Raw genomic sequence first — 13,469 nt, 5'->3', positions numbered from 1 at the left:
TCCTCTCCTAATATCTGTCAGTTTCCTTCTCTGTTCACCTGGACTCACTCATCATCTGTTAATTTCCTCTCCTAATATCTGTCAGTTTCCTGCTCTGTTCACCTGGACTCACTTATGACCTGTTCATTTCCTCTCCTAATATCTGTCAGTTTCCTGCTCTGTTCACCTGGACTCACTTATGACCTGTTATTTCCTCTCCTAATATCTGTCAGTTTCCTTCTCTGTTCACCTGGACTCACTCATCATCTGTTAATTTCCTCTCCTAATATCTGTCAGTTTCCTGCTCTGTTCACCTGGACTCACTTATCACCTGTTAATTTCCTCTCCTATATCTGTCAGTTTCCTGCTCTGTTCACCTGGACTCACTTATGACCTGTTAATTTCCTCTCCTAATATCTGTCAGTTTCCTGCTCTGTTCACCTGGACTCACTTATGACCTGTTAATTTCCTCTCCTAATATCTGTCAGTTTCCTGCTCTGTTCACCTGGACTCACTCATCACCTGTTATTTCCTCTCCTAATATCTGTCAGTTTCCTTCTCTGTTCACCTGGACTCACTCATCATCTGTTAATTTCCTCTCCTATACCTGTCAGTTTCCTGCTCTGTTCACCTGGACTCACTCATCACCTGTTAATTTCCTCTCCTATATCTGTCAGTTTCCTTCTCTGTTCACCTGGACTCACTTATCACCTGTTAATTTCCTCTCCTATATCTGTCAGTTTCCTGCTCTCTTCACCTGGAGTGTGTCGTTTGGAGTGTGTCGTTTGGAGTGTGTCTGTAACGGTTCTCCTCTTGTGAAGTAAAGGCGGACCAAAGCGCAGCGTGGTGGTTGTTCATTGTACTTTATTTACGACACTATACAAGAACAAACTAACGAAAAAAACAAGAAACGTGAGAACTCAAAACCTAATACAGCCTATCTGGTGAACACTACACAAAGACAGGAACAATCACCCACAAACAAACAGTGAAACCCAGGCTACCTAAGTATGATTCTCAATCAGAGACAACTAATGACACCTGCCTCTGATTGAGAACCATACTAGGCCGAAAACATAGAACTGCCCCAAAACATAGAAAAACAAACATAGACTGCCCACCCAACTCACGCCCTGACCATACTAAATAAATACAAAAACAAAGGAAATAGAGGTCAGAACGTGACAGTACCCCCCCCCAAAGGTGCGGACTCCGGCCGCAAAACCTTGACCTATAGGGGAGGGTCTGGGTGGGCGTCTGTCCGCGGTGGCGGCTCTGGCGCGGGACGCGGACCCCACTTCGCCATTGTCTCAGTCCGCCTTATTGTCCGCCTCCGTGGCTTACTCACCATGCCCACCCCTCTCAATGACCCCACTGGACAGAGGGGCTGCTTGGGACAGAGGGGCAGCTCGGGACAGAGGTGAAGCAGCTGCTCGGGACAGAGGGACAGCTGCTCGGGACAGAGGGACAGCTGCTCGGGACAGAGGGGCAGCTGCTCGGGACAGAGGGGCAGCTGCTCGGGACAGAGGGGCAGCTGCTCCGGGCGGAGGGGCTCTAGCGGCCCCTGGCTGACTGGCGGCACTGGCGGCCCCTGGCTGACTGGCGGCACTGGCGGCCCCTGGTTGACTGGCGGCACTGGCGGCCCCTGGCTGACTGGCGGCACTGGCGGCCCCTGGCTGACGGGCGGCACTGGCGGCCCCTGGCTGACGGGCGGCACTGGCGGCCCCTGGCTGACGGGCGGCACTGGCGGCCCCTGGCTGACGGGCGTCATTGGCGGCTCCTGGCAGACGGGCGGCGCTGGCGGCGCTGGGCAGACGGACGGCGCTGGCGGCGTTGGGCAGACGGGCGGCGCTGGCGGCGCTGGGCAGACGGGCGGCGCTGGCGGCGTTGGGCAGACGGGCGGCGCTGGCGGCGCTGGGCAGACGGGCGGCGCTGGCGGCGTTGGGCAGACGGGAGGCTCCGGCAGAGGCGCTGGACAGGCGGGAGGCTCCGGCAGAGGCGCCGGACAGGCGGGAGGCTCCGGCAGAGGCGCCGGACAGGCGGGAGGCTCCGGCAGAGGCGCCGGACAGGCGGGAGGCTCCGGCAGAGGCGCCGGACCGGCGGGAGGCTCCGGCAGAGGCGCCGGACAGGCGGGAGGCTCCGGCAGCGGCGCCGGACAGGCGGGAGGCTCCGGCAGAGGCGCCGGACAGGCGGGAGGCTCCGGCAGCGGCGCCGGACAGGCGGGAGGCTCCGGCAGAGGCGCCGGACAGACGGGAGACTCCGGCAGCGCTGGAGAGGAGGAAGGCTCTGGTAGCGCCGGAGAGGCGGGAGACTCCGGCAGCGCTGGAGAGGAGAGAGCCCCTGCAAGGATGGGCCGGAGAGACAGCCTGGTACGGGGAGCTGCCACCGGAGGGCTGGTGCGTGGAGGTGGTGATGGATAGACCGGGCCGTGCAGGCGCACTGGAGCTCTTGAGCACCGAGCCTGCCCAACCTTACCCGGTTGAATGGTCCCGGTCGCCCTGCCAGTGCGGCGAGGTGGAATAGCCCGCACTGGGCTATGCAGGCGAACCGGGGACACCGTGCGCAAGGCTGGTGCCATGTAAGCCGGCCCAAGGAGACGCACTGGAGACCAGATGCGTAGAGCCGGCTTCATGGCACTTGGCTCGATGCCCACTCTAGCCCGGCCGATACGCGGAGCTGGAATGTACCGCACCGGGCTGTGCACCCGCACTGGGGACACCGTGCGCTCCACAGCATAACACGGTGCCTGCCCGGTCTCTCTAGCCCCCCGGTAACCACAGGAAGTTGGCTCAGGTCTCCTACCTGGCGTAGCCATACTCCCTGTTAGCCCCCCCCCAATAAATTTTTGGGGCTGACTCCCGGGCTTCCTTGCCAACCGTGTTCCCTCATATCGCCGGCTCCTCTCTCCGGCTGCCTCTGCTCTCCTCGCTGCCTCCACCTGTTCCCATGGAAGGCGATCCTTTCCCGCCAGGATCTCCTCCCATGTGTAGCAACCCTTGCCGTCCAACACATCATCCCAAGTCCATTCCTCCTTGTGCCGCTGTTGCCCGTTACCACGCCGCTTGGTCCTGTTGCGGTGGGTGATTCTGTAACGGTTCTCCTCTTGTGAAGTAAAGGCGGACCAAAGCGCAGCGTGGTGGTTGTTCATTGTACTTTATTTACGACACTATACAAGAACAAACTAACGAAAAAAACAAGAAACGTGAGAACTCAAAACCTAATACAGCCTATCTGGTGAACACTACACAAAGACAGGAACAATCACCCACAAACAAACAGTGAAACCCAGGCTACCTAAGTATGATTCTCAATCAGAGACAACTAATGACACCTGCCTCTGATTGAGAACCATACTAGGCCGAAAACATAGAACTGCCCCAAAACATAGAAAAACAAACATAGACTGCCCACCCAACTCACGCCCTGACCATACTAAATAAATACAAAAACAAAGGAAATAGAGGTCAGAACGTGACAGTGTCGTTTGGAGTGTGTCGTTTGGAGTGTGTCGTTTGGAGTGTGTCGTTTGGAGTGTGTCGTTTGGAGTGTGTCGTTTGGAGTGTGTCGTTTGGAGTGTGTCGTTTGGAGTGTGTCGTTTGGAGTGTGTCGTTTGGAGTGTGTCGTGTTTGGAGTGTGTCGTTTGGAGTGTGTCGTTTGGAGTGTGTCGTGTTTGGAGTGTGTCGTGTTTGGAGTGTGTCGTTTGGAGTGTGTCGTTTGGAGTGTGTCGTTTGGAGTGTGTCGTTTGGAGTGTGTCGTTTGGAGGATCTGTACTTGATTTTTTTGCTTCTTCAGAACACGGCTCTGTTTTATAGCCTTCCCTCGCCACGCGCTTCAGCGTTATTGGACTCACCTGGACTCACTCATCACCTGTTAATTTCCTCTCCTAATATCTGTCAGTTTCCTTCTCTGTTCACCTGGACTCACTCATCATCTGTTAATTTCCTCTCCTATATCTGTCAGTTTCCTGCTCTGTTCACCTGGACTCACTTATGACCTGTTATTTCCTCTCCTAATATCTGTCAGTTTCCTTCTCTGTTCACCTGGACTCACTCATCATCTGTTAATTTCCTCTCCTAATATCTGTCAGTTTCCTGCTCTGTTCACCTGGACTCACTTATCACCTGTTAATTTCCTCTCCTATATCTGTCAGTTTCCTGCTCTGTTCACCTGGACTCACTTATGACCTGTTAATTTCCTCTCCTAATATCTGTCAGTTTCCTGCTCTGTTCACCTGGACTCACTTATGACCTGTTAATTTCCTCTCCTAATATCTGTCAGTTTCCTGCTCTGTTCACCTGGACTCACTCATCACCTGTTATTTCCTCTCCTAATATCTGTCAGTTTCCTTCTCTGTTCACCTGGACTCACTCATCATCTGTTAATTTCCTCTCCTATACCTGTCAGTTTCCTGCTCTGTTCACCTGGACTCACTCATCACCTGTTAATTTCCTCTCTTATATCTGTCAGTTTCCTTCTCTGTTCACCTGGACTCACTCATCACCTGTTAATTTCCTCTCCTTAAATCTGTCAGTTTCCTTCTCTGTTCACCTGGACTCACTCATCACCTGTTAATTTCCTCACCTATATCTGTCAGTTTCCTGCTCTGTTCACCTGGACTCACTCATCACCTGTTAATTTCCTCTCCTAATATCTGTCAGTTTCCTTCTCTGTTCACCTGGACTCACTCATCACCTGTTAATTTCCTCTCCTTAAATCTGTCAGTTTCCTTCTCTGTTCACCTGGACTCACTCATCACCTGTTAATTTCCTCACCTATATCTGTCAGTTTCCTGCTCTGTTCACCTGGACTCACTCATCACCTGTTAATTTCCTCTCCTAATATCTGTCAGTTTCCTGCTCTGTTCCAACGCTGCTGCATTGTTTTTGTGTTTTGTATTAGTTTCTGACGCGGTTCCTGTCTCGTCTCCGTTGTAATTAAATGTTTTACTCCCCGTAACTGCTTTGTCTCTCCTGCGTCATTCCGCGTGACAGTGCATACTGTTAAGTGTATACTTTGGAGTGTGTCGTTTGGAGTGTGTCGTTTGGAGTGTGTCGTTTGGAGTGTGTCGTTTGGAGTGTGTCGTTTGGAGTGTGTCGTTTGGAGTGTGTCGTTTGGAGTGTGTCGTTTGGAGTGTGTCGTGTTTGGAGTGTGTCGTTTGGAGTGTGTCGTTTGGAGTGTGTCGTTTGGAGTGTGTCGTTTGGAGTGTGTCGTTTGGAGTGTGTCGTTTGGAGTGTGTCGTTTGGAGTGTGTCGTTTGGAGTGTGTCGTGTTTGGAGTGTGTCGTGTTTGGAGTGTGTCGTTTGGAGTGTGTCGTTTGGAGTGTGTCGTTTGGAGTGTGTCGTTTGGAGTGTGTCGTTTGGAGTGTGTCGTTTGGAGGATCTGTACTTGATTTTTTTGCTTCTTCAGAACACGGCTCTGTTTTATAGTCTCTTGTTTTTCATGTGACAGAAACGCTCATACTAATAAATACTAATAGTAATAAATACTAATACTAATAAATACTAATACTAATAAATACTAATAGTAATACATACTAATACTAATAAATACTAATAGTAATACATACTAATACTAATACAGTGCCTTGCGAAAGTATTCGGCCCCCTTGAACTTTGCGACCTTTTGCCACATTTCAGGCTTCAAACATAAAGATATAAAACTGTATTTTTTTGTGAAGAATCAACAACAAGTGGGACACAATCATGAAGTGGAACGACATTTATTGGATATTTCAAACTTTTTTAACAAATCAAAAACTGAAAAATTGGGCGTGCAAAATTATTCAGCCCCTTTACTTTCAGTGCAGCAAACTCTCTCCAGAAGTTCAGTGAGGATCTCTGAATGATCCAATGTTGACCTAAATGACTAATGATGATAAATACAATCCACCTGTGTGTAATCAAGTCTCCGTATAAATGCACCTGCACTGTGATAGTCTCAGAGGTCCGTTAAAAGCGCAGAGAGCATCATGAAGAACAAGGAACACACCAGGCATGTCCGAGATACTGTTGTGAAGAAGTTTAAAGCCGGATTTGGATACAAAAAGATTTCCCAAGCTTTAAACATCCCAAGGAGCACTGTGCAAGCGATAATATTGAAATGGAAGGAGTATCAGACCACTGCAAATCTACCAAGACCTGGCCGTCCCTCTAAACTTTCAGCTCATACAAGGAGAAGACTGATCAGAGATGCAGCCAAGAGGCCCATTATCACTTTGGATGAACTGCAGAGATCTACAGCTGAGGTGGGAGACTCTATCCATAGGACAACAATCAGTCGTATATTGCACAAATCTGGCCTTTATGGAAGAGTGGCAAGAAGAAAGCCATTTCTTAAAGATATCCATAAAAAGTGTTGTTTAAAGTTTGCCACAAGCCACCTGGGAGACACACCAAACATGTGGAAGAAGGTGCTCTGGTCAGATGAAACCAAAATTGAACTTTTTGGCAACAATGCAAAACGTTATGTTTGGCGTAAAAGCAACACAGCTCATCACCCTGAACACACAATCCCCACTGTCAAACATGGTGGTGGCAGCATCATGGTTTGGGCCTGTTTTTCTTCAGCAGGGACAGGGAAGATGGTTAAAATTGATGGGAAGATGGATGGAGCCAAATACAGGACCATTCTGGAAGAAAACCTGATGGAGTCTGCAAAAGACCTGAGACTGGGACGGAGATTTGTCTTCCAACAAGACAATGATCCAAAACATAAAGCAAAATCTACAATGGAATGGTTCAAAAATAAACATATCCAGGTGTTAGAATGGCCAAGTCAAAGTCCAGACCTGAATCCAATCGAGAATCTGTGGAAAGAACTGAAAACTGCTGTTCACAAATGCTCTCCATCCAACCTCACTGAGCTCGAGCTGTTTTGCAAGGAGGAATGGGAAAAAATGTCAGTCTCTCAATGTGCAAAACTGATAGGGACATACCCCAAGCGACTTACAGCTGTAATCGCAGCAAAAGGTGGCGCTACAAAGTATTAACTTAAGGGGGCTGAATAATTTTGCACGCCCAATTTTTCAGTTTTTGATTTGTTAAAAAAGTTTGAAATATCCAATAAATGTCGTTCCACTTCATGATTGTGTCCCACTTGTTGTTGATTCTTCACAAAAAAATACAGTTTTATATCTTTATGTTTGAAGCCTGAAATGTGGCACAAGGTCGCAAAGTTCAAGGGGGCCGAATACTTTCGCAAGGCACTGTAAATACTAATACTAATAAATACTAATAAATACTAATAAATACTAATAAATACTGACACTAATAAATACTAATACTAATAAATACTAATACTGATAAATACTAATACTAATAAATACTTATACTAATAAATACTAATATTGATAAATACTAATACATACTAATACCAATAAATACTAATACCAATAAATACTAATACTAATAAATACTAACACTAATAAATACTACTACTAATAAATACTAATACTAATAAATACTAAGACTAATAAATACTAACACTAATAAATACTACGAATAATAAATACTAATATTATACTAATGATTGTGAATGTGTTTTGAGGACATATGGCACTCTCTCTTCAGGCATTTCTTCTATGTTAAATGAAGGAGTGGGCCTTTAAACGGCATTACTGGGGAACGTGTCAAAGGTCAAGCACGGTTCACAACTCTATCGCTCGTCAGGGAGACAGTCAGCAGTGTGTGTGTGTGTGTGTGTGTGTGTGTGTGTGTGTGTGTGTGTGTGTGTGTGTGTGTGTGTGAGCGTGTGAGCGTGTGCATGTTAAGAGAAGTCAGAAGCCTCTCATTGTGAATTGTGTCTCTGAATAACAGGAGCTCCTTATAAACCCCAGACACACCCTGCAGTACATAACAAGCCCTTCAGAGTTAAACAACCCTCTTAGTAAGATAACAGTGTTGTCCTTGTTGTTGCCCAGACCATCCCAAATGCAATAAGACTGCAGGCCTGTCACATGCCAGCAAGGAATGCACTGCTAATAGCACACTAATGTCTGTTGAAACTTTTCAGAACCGAACCAATCCAAAGATTCACTGATAATGAGCTAAGTGTTGCAGCTCCATGACTGGCCCCTCATAATAGCTCCACCATCAGGCCCTCGTGATAGCTCCACCACCAGGCCCTTGTGATAGCTCCACCACCAGGCCCTTGTGATAGCTCTACCACCAGGCCCTGGTGATAGCTCCACCACCAGGCCCTCGTGATAGCTTCACCACAAGGCCCTCATGATAGCTCCATCACCAGGCCCTCGTGATAGTTCCACCACTAGGCCCTGGTGATAGCTCCACCACAAGGCCCTCGTGATAGCTCCACCACAAGGCCCTCGTGATAGCTCTACCACAAGGCCCTTGTGATAGCTCCACCACTAGGCCCCTGTGGTTACAATTCTCTGTTTGTAATCATCGGAACCATCCATCTCCATGATATCAGTCTAGATATTAATCTATATACTGTCATTCAGACTGTTATAAACTGTAATGTAATGGACTGTCATTCAGACTGTTATATACTGTAATGTAGTGAGTGGACTGTCATTCAGACTGTTATATACTGTAATGTAGTGGACTGTCATTCAGACTGTTATATACTGTAATGTAGTGGACTGTCATTCAGACTGTTATATACTGTAATGTAGTGGACTGTCATTCAGACTGTTATATACTGTAATGTAGTGAGTGGACTGTCATTCAGTCTGTTATATACTGTAATGTAGTGAGTGGACTGTCATTCAGACTGTTATATACTGTAATGTAGTGAGTGGACTGTCATTCAGACTGTTATATACTGTAATGTAATGGACTGTCATTCAGACTGTTATATACTGTAATGTAGTGGACTGTCATTCAGTCTGTTATATACTGTAATGTAGTGAGTGGACTGTCATTCAGTCTGTTATATACTGTAATGTAATGGACTGTCATTCAGTCTGTTATATACTGTAGTGTAGTGGACTGTCATTCAGTCTGTTATATACTGTAATGTAGTGAGTGGACTGTCATTCAGTCTGTTATATACTGTAGTGTAGTGGACTGTCATTCAGTCTGTTATATACTGTAGTGTAGTGGACTGTCATTCAGTCTGTTATATACTGTAATGTAGTGAGTGGACTGTCATTCAGTCTGTTATATACTGTAATGTAGTGGACTGTCATTCAGACTGTTATATAATGTAATGTAATGGACTGTCATTCAGTCTGTTATATACTGTAATGTAGTGGACTGTCATTCAGACTGTTATATACTGTAATGTAGTGAGTGGACTGTCATTCAGTTTGTTATATACTGTAATGTAGTGGACTGTCATTCAGACTGTTATATACTGTAATGTAGTGGACTGTCATTCAGACTGTTATATACTGTAATGTAGTGAGTGGACTGTCATTCAGACTGTTATATACTGTAATGTAATGGACTGTCATTCAGACTGTTATATACTGTAATGTAGTGAGTGGACTTTCATTCAGACTGTTATATACTGTAATGTAATGGACTGTCATTCAGACTGTTATATACTGTAATGTAGTGGACTGTCATCCAGACTGTTATATACTGTAATGTAGTGAGTGGACTGTCATTCAGTCTGTTATATACTGTAATGTAGTGGACTGTCATTCAGACTGTTATATACTGTAATGTAGTAAGTGGACTGTCATTCAGACTGTTATATACTGTAATGTAATGGACTGTCATTCAGACTGTTATATACTGTAATGTAATGGACTGTCATTCAGTCTGTTATATACTGTAATGTAGTGGACTGTCATTCAGTCTGTTATATACTGTAATGTAGTGGACTGTCATTCAGACTGTTATATACTGTAATGTAGTGGACTGTCATTCAGTCTGTTATATACTGTAATGTAGTGAGTGGACTGTCATTCAGACTGTTATATACTGTAGTGTAGTGGACTGTCATTCAGTCTGTTATATACTGTAATGTAGTGGACTGTCATTCAGACTGTTATATACTGTAATGTAATGGACTGTCATTCAGACTGTTATATACTGTAATGTAATGGACTGTCATTCAGACTATTATATACTGTAGTGTAGTGGACTGTCATTCAGTCAGTTATATACTGTAGTGTAGTGGACTGTCATTCCGTCTGTTATATACTGTAATGTAGTGAGTGGACTGTCATTCAGTCTGTTATATACTGTAGTGTAGTGGACTGTCATTCAGTCTGTTATATACTGTAATGTAGTGAGTGGACTGTCATTCAGTCTGTTATATACTGTAGTGTAGTGGACTGTCATTCAGTCTGTTATATACTGTAATGTAGTGAGTGGACTCTCATTCAGTCTGTTATATACTGTAGTGTAGTGGACTGTCATTCAGTCTGTTATATACTGTAGTGTAGTGGACTGTCATTCAGTCTGTTATATACTGTAATGTAGTGAGTGGACTGTCATTCAGTCTGTTATATACTGTAGTGTAGTGGACTGTCATTCAGACTGTCATATACTGTAATGTAGTGAGTGGACTGTCATTCAGTCTGTTATATACTGTAGTGTAGTGGACTGTCATTCAGTCTGTTATATACTGTAGTGTAGTGGACTGTCATTCAGTCTGTTATATACTGTAATGTAGTGAGTGGACTGTCATTCAGTCTGTTATATACTGTAGTGTAGTGGACTGTCATTCAGTCTGTTATATACTGTAATGTAGTGAGTGGACTGTCATTCAGTCTGTTATATACTGTAATGTAGTGAGTGGACTGTCATTCAGACTGTTATATACTGTAATGTAGTGAGTGGACTGTCATTCAGACTGTTATATACTGTAATGTAATGGACTGTCATTCAGACTGTTATATACTGTAATGTAGTGAGTGGACTGTCATTCAGACTGTTATATACTGTAATGTAGTGAGTGGACTGTCATTCAGACTGTTATATACTGTAATGTAGTGGACTGTCATTCAGACTGTTATATACTGTAATGTAGTGAGTGGACTGTCATTCAGTCTGTTATATACTGTAGTGTAGTGGACTGTCATTCAGTCTGTTATATACTGTAGTGTAGTGGACTGTCATTCAGTCTGTTATATACTGTAATGTAGTGAGTGGACTGTCATTCAGTCTGTTATATACTGTAGTGTAGTGGACTGTCATTCAGACTGTCATATACTGTAATGTAGTGAGTGGACTGTCATTCAGTCTGTTATATACTGTAGTGTAGTGGACTGTCATTCAGTCTGTTATATACTGTAGTGTAGTGGACTGTCATTCAGTCTGTTATATACTGTAATGTAGTGAGTGGACTGTCATTCAGTCTGTTATATACTGTAGTGTAGTGGACTGTCATTCAGTCTGTTATATACTGTAGCATAGTGGACTGTCATTCAGTCTGTTATATACTGTAATGTAGTGAGTGGACTGTCATTCAGTCTGTTATATACTGTAGTGTAGTGGACTGTCATTCAGTCTGTTATATACTGTAGTGTAGTGGACTGTCATTCAGTCTGTTATATACTGTAGTGTAATGGACTGTCATTCAGACTGTTACATACTGTAATGTAGTGGACTGTCATTCAGACTGTTATATACTGTAATGTAGTGAGCGGACTGTCATTCAGACTGTTATATACTGTAATGTAGTGTAATGGACTGTCATTCAGACTGTTATATACTGCAATGTAGTGAGTGGACTGTCATTCAGTCTGTTATATACTGTAATGTAGTGAGTGGACTGTCATTCAGACTGTTATATACTGTAATGTAGTGGACTGTCATTCAGACTGTTATATACTGTAATGTAATGGACTGTCATTCGGACTGTTATATACTGTAATGTAATGGACTGTCATTCAGACTGTTATGTACTGTAATGTAATGGACTGTCATTCAGATTGTTATATACTGTAATGTAGTGAGTGGACTGTCATTCAGACTGTTATAAACTGTAATGTAGTGGACTGTCATTCAGACTGTTATATACTGTAATGTAGTGAGTGGACTGTCATTCAGACTGTTATATACTGTAATGTAGTGGACTGTCATTCAGACTGTTATATACTGTAATGTAGTGAGTGGACTGTCATTCAGACTGTTATATACTGTAATGTAGTGGACTGTCATTCAGACTGTTATATACTGTAATGTAGTGGACTGTCATTCAGACTGTTATATACTGTAATGTAGTGGACTGTCATTCAGTCTGTTATATACTGTAATGTAGTGAATGGACTGTCATTCAGTCTGTTATATACTGTAATGTAGTGGACTGTCATTCAGTCTGTTATATACTGTAATGTAGTGAGTGGACTGTCATTCAGTCTGTTATATACTGTAATGTAGTGAGTGGACTGTCATTCAGACTGTTATATACTGTAATGTAGTGAGTGGACTGTCATTCAGACTGTTATATACTGTAATGTAATGGACTGTCATTCAGACTGTTATATACTGTAATGTAGTGAGTGGACTGTCATTCAGACTGTTATATACTGTAATGTAGTGAGTGGACTGTCATTCAGACTGTTATATACTGTAATGTAGTGGACTGTCATTCAGACTGTTATATACTGTAATGTAGTGAGTGGACTGTCATTCAGTCTGTTATATACTGTAGTGTAGTGGACTGTCATTCAGTCTGTTATATACTGTAGTGTAGTGGACTGTCATTCAGTCTGTTATATACTGTAATGTAGTGAGTGGACTGTCATTCAGTCTGTTATATACTGTAGTGTAGTGGACTGTCATTCAGACTGTCATATACTGTAATGTAGTGAGTGGACTGTCATTCAGTCTGTTATATACTGTAGTGTAGTGGACTGTCATTCAGTCTGTTATATACTGTAGTGTAGTGGACTGTCATTCAGTCTGTTATATACTGTAATGTAGTGAGTGGACTGTCATTCAGTCTGTTATATACTGTAGTGTAGTGGACTGTCATTCAGTCTGTTATATACTGTAGCGTAGTGGACTGTCATTCAGTCTGTTATATACTGTAATGAGTGAGTGGACTGTCATTCAGTCTGTTATATACTGTAGTGTAGTGGACTGTCATTCAGTCTGTTATATACTGTAGTGTAGTGGACTGTCATTCAGTCTGTTATATACTGTAGTGTAATGGACTGTCATTCAGACTGTTACATACTGTAATGTAGTGGACTGTCATTCAGACTGTTATATACTGTAATGTAGTGAGCGGAGTGTCATTCAGACTGTTATATACTGTAATGTAGTGTAATGGACTGTCATTCAGACTGTTATATACTGCAATGTAGTGAGTGGACTGTCATTCAGTCTGTTATATACTGTAATGTAGTGAGTGGACTGTCATTCAGACTGTTATATACTGTAATGTAGTGGACTGTCATTCAGACTGTTATATACTGTAATGTAATGGACTGTCATTCGGACTGTTATATACTGTAATGTAATGGACTGTCATTCAGACTGTTATGTACTGTAATGTAATGGACTGTCATTCAGATTGTTATATACTGTAATGTAGTGAGTGGACTGTCATTCAGACTGTTATAAA

This window comes from Oncorhynchus clarkii, chromosome 26, assembly GCF_045791955.1.
Source record: "Oncorhynchus clarkii lewisi isolate Uvic-CL-2024 chromosome 26, UVic_Ocla_1.0, whole genome shotgun sequence".
Lineage (NCBI taxonomy): Eukaryota > Metazoa > Chordata > Actinopteri > Salmoniformes > Salmonidae > Oncorhynchus > Oncorhynchus clarkii.
Note: the sequence above shows the minus strand (reverse complement) of the source record.